At 46.0% G+C, this 10,103-nt stretch overlaps 1 long non-coding RNA gene across 2 annotated transcripts in view; it reads left to right on the plus strand.

Annotated features, from left to right (window-relative positions):
• Positions 1-10,004, plus strand: part of LOC140658993 (uncharacterized) — a 55,641-nt gene extending 45,637 nt beyond the window's left edge. For both annotated transcript variants that reach the window (XR_012044939.1, XR_012044940.1), the window contains 2 exons: positions 2,464-2,547; positions 8,959-10,004. This is a non-coding gene — a long non-coding RNA (uncharacterized lncRNA). The remainder of the gene's footprint in view (positions 1-2,463; positions 2,548-8,958) is intronic.
• Positions 10,005-10,103: the final 99 nt, after the last annotated feature.

Here is a 10,103-nt window from a genome sequence, read left to right on the forward strand (position 1 = left end):
AGAGCCCGGGGTCTCAGCAGCATCATTGCGTTAACCTGCACTTTCCTTCGGAGGCTCTCTCCATTTTGGATTTGTCTCCTGGCATGTTAGTCTCCTCACACTTCAAATGTAATTCTGTGCCTAAAGGTGAGCTCCGTTTCCTGATGTACCTTAGCACGTGAAGGAATCTCAGTGAACCATGACATAAAAGTGCGTTAAGTGGCTTCAGAATTATTGTGCTGCAGTGATGACGTTTGGGTTTCATGTCCTTTCCCATCTCAGGAATGCTCTAAATCGCGTCAGGAGTAAACAAGACCACGGAACGGGCCATTCCTGTTCACTGGTGCTTAACTGTGGAGGTGAAAATCTCCAGATGTAGCAGCTGGAAGTGAAAAAAGCAACTGTTTTTAGAGAGCACGGTCACAGGCACTTTAGGGATACTTTTGGATGGATAAATCTAGTTACTTCCCACTACTGTCTAATTGCCCTCAGCACAGAGATGCTAGTAGCTGACTTTGGCTCATATCATTGCTTGTCAGTCGACCTCCAACATAACATAGCCTTATTCTGGGATCCTCTGTGTTTCACTCTGAGCAGGAGGAAAATCCCTGGTGATGGAGCTGAGTTTTGCATTTGCCCATATTTATTCTTTTTCAGTCTTGTCTCTTGGTAGCTGTTGGACCCACAGCATCCCAACAAGGCATGTCTTGGTGTTCTGACTTTTGTTCCAGGCAAAGTGTGAGGAATGTCTGGGAGAGGCCTTTGCTAACTTTAAAGGCCTATAACCATTTCACAAACTTTTTTTGCAGTACTGCAGAAACAATTTTTGGCACTTCTTGGTCTTAAGGCTTGCTGCTGTTCACAGATTATGAAACTAGAGCAAACAAAAATTAACCTTGCATTTGAGTGAGACCCGTATATTCCTCTTTGGTCTCACCTCAAACTCCCCAACATCTGCTGGAGCAAAGCCTGGCTCTTTCTTCTCCAAAAAGAATAGCGTATTATATTGTACAGAGAGGGTCTCCACAAAGGACTGTGATGCCCAGCTCGGAGCATTCTGCCCAGGCTGTGTGGAACAGTGACTGTGCAGTCCACATCGTGCAGAACATGATGTTTCCAAATGACGTTCACTTAAAGTTAGCAGATAAAATGGCCGAAATGGCCAAATCCCACATCGTATAACCCCAGAGCACACTGAATTTATGTAATTGATAAAGGTGAATTAATAAGACAACACTTGGGAAATATTTCAGATAGCTAGCTCTGTTACGTGGTGATAGCCCATTACGTACAGAGAGGTGTTTCCTTTGCATTGCTGGAGATTACAACAAAAACATTTGACATTTGGCATTTGGTGAAGTGGCATCTGCATTACAGAATCCAGCCCTAGGCCTTAGCGCAGACATGTGGCCAGTGGGATTGCAGGTTTGGGACTTGGGTGGTCTCTTCCCTGCTTTGCAATGCATTATCATGCTATAGCAAAGTTACTCTGCTGTGAAGGTGCCACATGCTTGTGAAGCCACCTTTGCGTGTGGGAGACCCAAGTGAATTCCTGCCCTGCAAAGGCATCAGTGTTAGAAGGGACAGAACACTCTGCCCAGAATTAAAAGTCAACTGATGACTCAAATCTGGATCAAATCCAGTGAGAAGCAGTTTCCCATTTTCAACAATGATTGGCTGAAGGTGGCCCTGAGTGGCCGATTTCTGAAAGCCCTCAGTTGCTCAGTTTTTTCTGAACTTGTCCGATCTGGGCTGTTTCCTAAGTCTTATGAGTTATTGGTCAATGTCTGATTTGCTAACTGTGACGTTTTCTTAGACCGCGTTCTCAAGACACTCAGAGACTCTTGCCACACAATATTTTATTCTAGGGATGGAGAAGGGCTTTTTCTTGGCAAGTCAAAGGGCAATGTATTGTTAGATGTATAATGTAAGTACATAAAACTAGAGGATAAACAAACACCATGGAAAGATTTACAGTACAGACTGAAGAATCATAGTATTAAGGAGGATAAGTCAGCAAGAATTAGACCTCTTTTTTTTTTTTTTTTTCAATAGCAGTTAAATCTTTTTGGAAATAGCTGTTGCAGACATTACTTAGTTTCCATGTCTAGGCTTAAGTCAGCTTTGACGGTAACATCAGTCCATCCCACTTAGTTTCATATAAGCTGTTCCTCTAGCATGAAGACAGCTGTGGAGGCAGATTTTTACTTTTGTTCATTTGACAAGTCACCAGCAGATACTCCTAGAGAAGGAGAGAACTTGCTGGATCATACAGGAGGGTCAGGGGCTGAGACACAGGAATGGTGGCCACGTGGTCATCTGTCTAGAGGGGTGTAGCAATGGGTACGCATTTCTGTCTATGAGAAAGAGTCACAATTCGAAATGTGTTTTTGTTCTGAATTGGAATGAAATCAGAAGTACAAGAATATACGACTGAAAAAAAAAACCCAGAAATGACTGACGTTTGTCTTAAATATTTTCCAGTAGAGTTTCCACAAGAACAGATCCTGTTTCGTGAAATCTTCCAGCTTGGTTAAAACAGCTTCTTCCCCACGACTTTTTCCCCAGGTGAGTGACTTAGCAGAGACCTCCTGTGGCAGCGGGAGAGACTCCCAGGAGAGAGCCGGTGGGTTAGCAGGGCTGAGCTCCTGGTGCCCTCTGGTGCTTGCATGCTCCTTGTCGCAGCCTGGTCCCAGGGACGTGCTGGCATGTGGATGTCCTGAGCCCACAAAGCAAGGGAAAAGGTGCTGTGGAGGCGGCAGGGCTGTGCACAGCTTCGCTGGCTTAGTGCGGTGACCCTTATGGGTGGGTACCTGGAGGGCTGACAGGTTGCAGGAGGCAGGAACAACAAGAACTGACCCTGCAGTACTTTTCTTGCTTTCCCCCTCCCCAGTTCTCTCTACAGCTCTGACTTTGCCATGTAATTTTTGACCCATTGCTTAATGCCCTGTATTTCTCCTGCCTTTCCCGTCCTGGAAAATAAGGACACAGCCAGGCAAATTGCCTGCGTATGGCTCCATGTGCTGTTTTGAATGTGATGTTCAGCCAGGTTCATTGATTGTCCTTCTTGGTACATGTTTACAGCAAGAAGGGGTTAAACCTTCCTTCTCTTACCCTACAGAGCAGGTCCCTGCAAGGGGCAGGACGAGGCTGGGTACTGTGAGCTGAAGTGGATCCCTTGCAGGCGCTGGGCATAGCAAGGTGCTAAGTGGGTGTGGGGAGAAGGTACTTAAGAAGAGTGTTTAGAGCTGGTGGCCTTTGGCTGATGGGGGTTTGGGGAGAGTGAGAGATGGGTTTTAGTGGTGCTAGAAATTAATTTAGGCTTTCCAGTTCGTCAGGTGGATCTCTGACTTTCATAAGGTGGCTTCTCTCTTTTTTCCTCCTTCTTTCTTAGGGCTGTGTATGATCTATCGCCCACTATAGGTGACTATGCACACACACACACACACACACGTACATGTATACCTATATATTTATGTAGAAAGGAGAGGGCAGGTTAGACTGCTCTGCATCACAAGGTGTCAGCCTTGCTGTAAGGAGAAGCAACTGAGAATGCGCAAAGTTTCTTAGCAGGTGGCTGACTCATACAGGAGACCATTTTCTTGAAGCTGTAAAATAGAGAGGCGAGCTTCTTCGTACTTGAGAATAAGGAGTGCCTGTCAATTATAGCTACATTTTGCTGCACTTCCGTGCATGGTAGAGGTGTCCAAGTGCTGACGATACTCACAACAGAGCTAGAGGGGGCAGGAGCATTGCTGGGTGTGCACAGTACCTCACCCTTTCTTGCCTGACCCTCTGAAAGGTGAGTGTGTGCTTTGGGAGGACCCACTCAGCCAAAGGACATGGGAATTGTGAGAATGTGGCGCAGCAGCTGACCCCAGTAGTGCTTTTCCTGGAGTGCTGGGTGCCAAATACTTTTAGTGCTGTGAGCACCATTGTACAGCCAGAACTGAGGGCCGAGGGGCCGGTGTTGTGATAGCCTGGCTCTTCCTGAGCAGCCTTTCAAGGCTGGGCTGGGCTTCTGGGAGCATGTGTCAACTCTGAGCCTCCTCCTGCTGAAAACTGGTCTTCCAATAATGTAAGTGACCTTAAAACTGGCCATGCTTCTTTCTCCTGGCTGCTGATGTGTCAGGAGTGTCTCCACCAGGCATAGCCTCAAACCCCTGCCCTGATGGGTAGCTAAATGGGTAGGGTTGGGGCATTATTAAACAACGCTTCTGCTCTCTAGTGCAGCCAGTCGGTCACCAGCATGAATAGAAACCTTGCTGAGAGAGGAAAATCAGATGACAGAGTAATTACCTATTTATTTTTTTTTAGCTTGGTTGGGCTTATAGTTCAAGACAAGATTTGAGTGTTATATGTAGGTGGTTTTTGACTTTGCGCAACACAAACGTTACAGAGGAGAGAGGGAGGTAGAAAGCAAGTGAAATCTCTTGTGTAAACCTCTAGCAAGGTGTCATGTGGCAGTTGGGTTTTACTTCTAGCTATAAACTGATATTTGATGCTATTTGGCCTCTTTATCCTGTCTTAACCATCTCTGCTGCCTTTGTACTAGTCTCTGTGATACTTCCTTTAGCAATGTGCAGAGAATAGCTTTGGGAGTGTCGTGTGGACAGAGCAGGGTTTGCTCTGGAGTTACTACAACAGGGAATAAATCAGGATTGGGATTTAGTCCTGAGGTGACTGAGGATTCGGCGTGTTTGATGGTAGGCAGGTCTCTGAGACCCTTGGCTTTCCTGTCTCCTCCTTTGCAAGTTAGAAGTAGCCTGAAGCGAAAGCCTGTTAGCACAGGCAGGTGAGGATAGACCGTTTTGCATGAGCTGTAAAACACAAACCTTCAGTGTCAGGTTCTGGTGACTCCAGTGGCATTTATAAGTGTGGGTGCAGTAACATCTTGAAGCCAATAACGTTTCTTTTCACATGTTCCCTGCTTGTAACTGTAACTTAAGCAAACAGAGGTGAGACAAGCTGCTTATTGAACCAAATATTGCGCTGTTTATAAAAATCTCTCTAGCTGACATTTAACAAGCAGGCATGTAATACCACAGTCACATAGCTGGATGTGACCTGTGTGATTACGCATTCTTTTAAAGATCTACACTGAGATAAGAATCAGTCCTGTCAATTTGAAACTATACTTGCATTGATAATAAATCTGAGGGTATAATTTTTGCTCAGTAGCTTTCTGAACCAATGGCTGCTTCTAGTATCTGCTGCTCTTTGAGACAGAGCTGTGCAATTTAATTGCCTGTGTGGAGAGTCAACTCCTTTTCTGGTCTGAACTATCCCTCTGGTCCTGTGAATCCATTTGTTTGCAGAGAAAGGTGGCTGTGCAGCCAAAACGGGCCAAAATGCTCTGTGCTGCAAAGGCTATGATGCCAGACATCACAGTTGCCTGTTCACGCTAACACTCTCTTATCACCAACACTGACCACGGCAGTATGTTCAAGAGGAAAGCCTTATTTATAGGTTGCCTGCAAGATGGGGCTTTCCAAAAATGCATCTTCTGCCTTAACCCAGAACCTTTCAGGCTGCCAACCCAGAACATTGGCTCCAGGCAAAATGGTTGTAAGACTGATCCATTCTTAAGCCAGGAGGTCTTCTGATGAATGCCTGGAGAGCCCTTCTCACTTTCTCTTCTGTGATTCTGCAGGTAGGCAACAGCGGTTTTGGTCCATAGCAGCAAGGAGCGAGGGCAGGAATGCTATGCAGAGGAAGCAGTGAGCCATGGAGCAATGCTAGTTGGTTCATTGCCACTAAAATCACAGTTCTTAAATGTGGGCATTTTTTTAGCAGTATTTCCTTGTTTGCGTTTTTGGAGAGATAAGGAGGGGCGAGGTTTCACAGAGCCTTGCTTCAGTTATTGGGGAGTCTTCCTTTGTGTGCCAAGTCCCAGTAAGCCTGAGATGTGTACAGGGAGGATAAAAGAAGAGCTAATTGCAAGTGATTACTGTATCATAACACCGTTTTTGTGGGCTTGGAGCTGTTCATACCTTAGACCACAGATTTTTGCATCACTTCTGTCCTTATTGTCTTCTGTCAGCTCTAGATGCAATCCTTTGCAGGGGGCTCATGCAGCTCACTCTAGCAGACCCACCAAAGAGAAGAGGTTTGTTTTAGGCTGAGACTTGACCTTCATGTTTTGCTCTTTCTTTCTGGTTCTCTGTCCAGTCTCCTTTGGAGATCCTCCTGAAAGCTGCTGTTGTGTGTATCACCTTCTGACCTGTGGTCCAAAGGGTAATTCAAGCAAAGGGTTGGGCAGTGCAGCTGTGTCATGTTGTGTTCCTCCAGGATTCTTTGACGTAGTCTGCCTTGTCTGGGCATTTTGGTGTGATTTTGTTCTGTAACCTCTTCTGTCAGTATCTACGTGTGAGATTCATTCTTGGATGAGCTCACGTAATGAAGGGATCTAGTGTGATGGACGTGGAAACAAAGAATGAATTTAGTTTCCCTTTTAGAGCTGTATGTTTCCAGATCCTCTTTTTATAACTGGATCATGTCCCAGCAGGGCCCTGATGGATTTCTCCTTCATGAGGCAACTAATGATTCTATGATCCTATAAGAAACAGAAAAATAACATCAAGTTTTTGAAAGATACCTTCTTACTTCCAGTAGCTTCCTTTGCCTTGCTGTTCAGTTATGACAGTTTGGTTTTCTTTGCTAGGTGGTACGCATTTGCTTTCAGCCTTCAGTATGCCTTTATATAATTTCCACAGCACCTGCAACATTTTAGCCTTTTAACTGCCCCTTTTGGTTTCTCTTCAGCAAGCTTTCTTATTTTGTGCTCTGTTGTTCCTGTTCTTAAACCTCTCCTTCCGATTCTGGGTCATGCACTGTGTTTAGGGTGAATAGAAAGGAGTGCACTGGTGGGGCTGTCTGGACCCAGTGAGTCGCGATGGCCCTTGCAAGGTTACAGAGGAGCTCGGCTGTCATCTGACTTATGTTAGTAAAAGCCTGAGCCCCATCTTGTAAGGGTGCTCTCCTGAGCTTATCGGAGACCTGACTTTTCTGAGAAAGCACAAAGCCCCTTTTGTTCTGGATTAAAACCATGGGGAAGTGCCATGACTTTGGTCTGAGCAGGGCGTGTGGTACGCATGGTGGAGAAGGGATTGGGAAGGATTTATTGTCTGTTGCCACACCTGGCTTAACATGGCAGGAACACCTCGGCAATCAATTGTACAATTGAGTGTTACTGAAGAACACTTAAGCCATACTTGATGCTACACAGGTCAGGTGAGAAGAGTGTTATTAAGGCACTGACTCATTTTCCCTTGGTACAAACCACATCTGAGACCTGTCCCACTCCTGCCCACCCACTGCAGATTTCATTGCCTCCCCTCCTGCCCTAGCCTCTCAGTGTGCACGTTAGAAATCATGACGCAGAATTGGGCTTCACTCCCCACTTGCTATCACTGGGAAATTCATGCATTTGAGAAGAGGGGGAGTGACATGAAGGCATTGGATTTTTTCAATTTAGGGAAAAGGAAGCTTGTGGAGAGGGAGGAATGCAAGAGGGAAGGGAGGCAGAGAGAGGTCTCCTGTGTACTTGTGTTCAGCTAGAAGTGATTGTTATTCCAGGTGAGCTCTAAAATCCTCCTCAAAGGCCTATGCAAGGGCAGGCTGGCTGCACCTCTGTCAGCCTAGGTATACACAATTGCACCACGGTGCAATGGCATGGTGCATGGGCACTCTGAGACCCCTCCCAGCTCTGTACTACTTGGATAAGGGAAGATCTCTAGTTGCCTCCCACTGAGAGCAAGTTTTACCAGCATTCCTGTTACATGCTCTGTGTTCCCATTTGTCTGCAGCTGAGAAGCCTGATGCTGCAAAATTAGAAAAGTTCATAAAGGGTGGGGACAGCAGTGCTTAGGAAGGGAACATGGTTCAGATGAGACTAATGACAAGGAGGGTTCTGCTTCTGGGGGAGGTGGTAGCTGAGGGTGTGCTAGGCTCTGTTCCCTGAAAGACTCGTCTGCCCAGGTGTGGGCTGCGAGTATCTCATTCTTGCTTAGTCACAGTTGCCACCTGAATCACTGCATGCTGCTAAGGATATTCAGTTAATAGGAATAAAGCTCCTAGACCATGTCCCTTCTGGTTAGCATGAAGGTTATTGCTGAATTATGTGCGTAAAACCTGCTTTTCCAGAGTCATGTCACTTTGTGTGAGACCATGACGTTCTCCTCTCTGGCCATCCATCAGGGTGATCTGACCCTGCTCTGAAAACTGCACTGACGTGCTAAGCAGTGCTGAGCCTCCTGCGGTAACGTGGCTGTGTCCCAGGGCTGTGCCAGGCTGGGATCTGGAAAGCGCAGGAAAACCTGCCACAGCCCAAACTGTTGTTCTCAGCTTTCAGTGCTACAAAGTGGTGAAGCTGGATGTGGCATCACATCCAAAAGCTAGAAAGCTGGAGGCCTATTTCAGGGAGCTGTAACTCTCACTTAGGCTCACTCAAGCAGATGCAATACCACAAATCAGCTCCAGCCTTACTCTATGTAATAATCAGAATTTTGCTTTTGTATGAAGTGTACGAAAAATGTGATAGTGGTTCACCTCTTACTGTGTTGAAATCATTGCCTGTCCTCCCACCTTTGAGCTCCTCTGTCTTCATCTCCTCAACTGTATGCCCTTTGAATCAAAGGCCTTCTTGTTCATACCACACCTAGCACTCTTGGATCTGTCCTCATGGCTCATACCTGCTAAAGGATGACCACAAATGGCAGGTACTGGATGCTTCTGCTCAGCCACCCTGTGAACAGAACTAAGACAAGTATTGGTTTGTTTACAGATGAAAGTTCCTCCTTGCCTTTGTGAACTCTGGTTTCTCTCCCTATAAGGGGGGTGCTCTGCACACCCTTTAGGTATGCATGACTTCCTGGCTGACAAGCAGAAAATCCTGACACTCTGCTTGCCCCCTCCACTGGTTTCCCCATCCATGGCCAAGACTCAGTGGTTTTTTTTTTCTGCTTTTTGTTTTTTCAGATCATTCCTTTTCTTGCGTTTCACCTCCTGATGCCCTGGGGAAGAGCTGTAGGTTTGGCTGCAGATGGTAGAGGCCTGCTGTGCCACACGGTCTTTGCTTTCTTGGTTGACTCTTACGTGGACCTGCAGTTCGTCCAGCAGCATGTCCAGAGCTCCCCAGCAAGACGTGCCTGTCTGACCTTCCATCGTGGACAGCCTGCTTGCGATGTTGAATTTCCAAAAGGTGCAAGACAGTGAAAGCTTTGGTATTTGAAACCTGATTGAAGGATCTCCCATCCTTCTCAAGGATACCTCATTTGGATTTCCTGGAGAAGAGGCTTCTTGCTTTGAACTAGGAGTCTGTGAATCTGACTATTTACAAAATGGTGGATTTCAAGTTTATATAGATTTGGGTAGCTTACGGTGGGTGTTGATGAGAGTCACTTTCACGTTGGGCATCCTCTGCGCTTCTGAGAAACTACATTTATGAATTGGTGTTGCACTAGCTCCAAAATAGCTGATAAACGTGTTAAGTGTCGTAAGAAGACTGGGAGTGTGGAGAGAGACCCGATTTGGGTACATGGTGACGTTGTGAGTCAACACTGGCTTTTCTCGGTGTTGCCTCAAACACGTAGGTGATGGGGCAAGTTGAAGCCTGGGAAAAACCTGGTATATGGAAAAAACTTCTCTTGAAAAGCATCAATAAAGTGACCAAACAAAGATTTTCAAATCTGAGGATGCAAAATAACTCCGCTGCATCCAGAGAAATTGAGATAGTTACTGTGGGCAATTTCTTAGTGGCTTGGGGGCTCAGATCCAAGGGGAAAAGAAGTTTGAAATGGGTGGAAGGTAATTTAATATCCATCCCTTGTTAGAATCTGCAGCAAGTCTCATTTTTATTCTTGCAGATTATGCTTGCCTAGTTTTCCTTGCTGAAGTGCTTATAGGCTGACCGTTAGCTTGGGGAGAACACGAGTTCAGTCAAAATCAGATCCCCCTGATCGCTGATGCACAGGTCTGGGGAGATCATGGGGAACAACACCATGTGTGACTCAGCTGAGGAAGGAGCGGGGCAAACCCATTCCTCAGCTCCTGCAGCATGCATAAAGCATAAAGACCTCTTAAAACCAAATGTGATCTCTCTAATAAGAACGTTGTTTAGTTTT

Source organism: Ciconia boyciana, chromosome 13, assembly GCF_034638445.1.
Source record: "Ciconia boyciana chromosome 13, ASM3463844v1, whole genome shotgun sequence".
In the NCBI taxonomy this organism is placed as follows: domain Eukaryota; kingdom Metazoa; phylum Chordata; class Aves; order Ciconiiformes; family Ciconiidae; genus Ciconia; species Ciconia boyciana.